Raw genomic sequence first — 1378 nt, 5'->3', positions numbered from 1 at the left:
TCCAACATGGATTATGCTTGATCTCAAGACAAAAAATTGTTAAAAAGCTACAGGCAACTCTAATTCACCAATGAGGACTGCAGAAGGTAGAAGTTGCTCCACCCATTGTCCCAAACCCTGTCAGAACGTTTGAGAAAATCAACAGCCTTCTGACATTCCAACAGATATATAAAAAGACCTTTTTTAGGCTGCTGAACAGTTTGTTATTGTTTCAAGGTCCCTGTACTGATGATAAATAAATAATTGTTGTTTTCTGAACAGTATCTTTTGTCTTCGTGTTTCTTCCATCACAACCCTTGAATGTCACTAATTCAGAAGGCATGGGCTGATCTCTGTACTGACTCCTGTGCCTTGAGTAACCATAGGATTCCAAATAAAATTGAGAATTTTTAGACTTTCTACTCTTGTCTTCTAGGGGAAAAAAAACATTTCTCCAACTCTTCCGTTACTAATGCTTTTTTGTGGGGCAGAAAGCACTGGAGATTTAGGAGTGAACCCACTGTCTGGTAACATGCACCATCTGTAGACAGACAAATGTATATTTGCCCTGTATCTCATGGGAAGAACACATCTAGGATTTTCCATGCCCCTCAAACTTGCTTGCCTGTCCTCTGCCCACCCTCTTCTACTCAGTGAAAAACTGAGCTCACCTGACTGGACTGTGAAGCCTCTGTGACCCTGAGTCCTGGAAATCTGGCAAATGCAGCCTTGCAGAGGAGTTTGATGTGCAGGGTGAATTCTTCCTGAAATTAATAATTGTATCTTAGATTTCTAGATCTCAAAACTTCCATCAAGCAACAGAACCTTGAGACCTTTCAGGTAAATTTAACATCTAGATCTGGAAGAAAAGCTATCATTAATGTGAAGATTTTGGGTTGGCCAATACAGCTCAGGATCTCTTTTTTCAATAGTTTCAGAGAAACTAAGTAAATAACAAAAAAATCTAAAATGTTCATAAAATGAAAATTTGTTTTATTTTAAATGGAAAGGTATAATCTTATTTCATATTTTTTTGATCCATAAGGTCAAAGGGTGGATAAAATGTGCCATTTAGGGCCAATGGTTTTCTAAACTGTCAGATAAGAACTGCCCATAAAGAAGATTCACTCCAAAGTGATAAGACAAAAGCTGAGATAAGGAGAAGGTAACCTACACCTGTATCTTGCAATACTGAGACAGGGAAATGCCCTAAGCTCCAAGAACCTCCCTGAAGGCAGAGTGCTCCTTTCCACCTGAACCCTGCAAAAAGGAGGAACTCCCATTTCTGTTTATTATCTCCTTCAGAGGGAAGGGCTGTTCCCTCCTCTCTCTGGTACTGCTGCTGCCATGTAGAGTTTCACAGTCTGAGATAAGCAATTACTCAAGCTGAAGTAGCAGA

This window comes from Motacilla alba, chromosome 1A, assembly GCF_015832195.1.
Source record: "Motacilla alba alba isolate MOTALB_02 chromosome 1A, Motacilla_alba_V1.0_pri, whole genome shotgun sequence".
In the NCBI taxonomy this organism is placed as follows: domain Eukaryota; kingdom Metazoa; phylum Chordata; class Aves; order Passeriformes; family Motacillidae; genus Motacilla; species Motacilla alba.
This window is presented reverse-complemented; position numbering follows the sequence as displayed.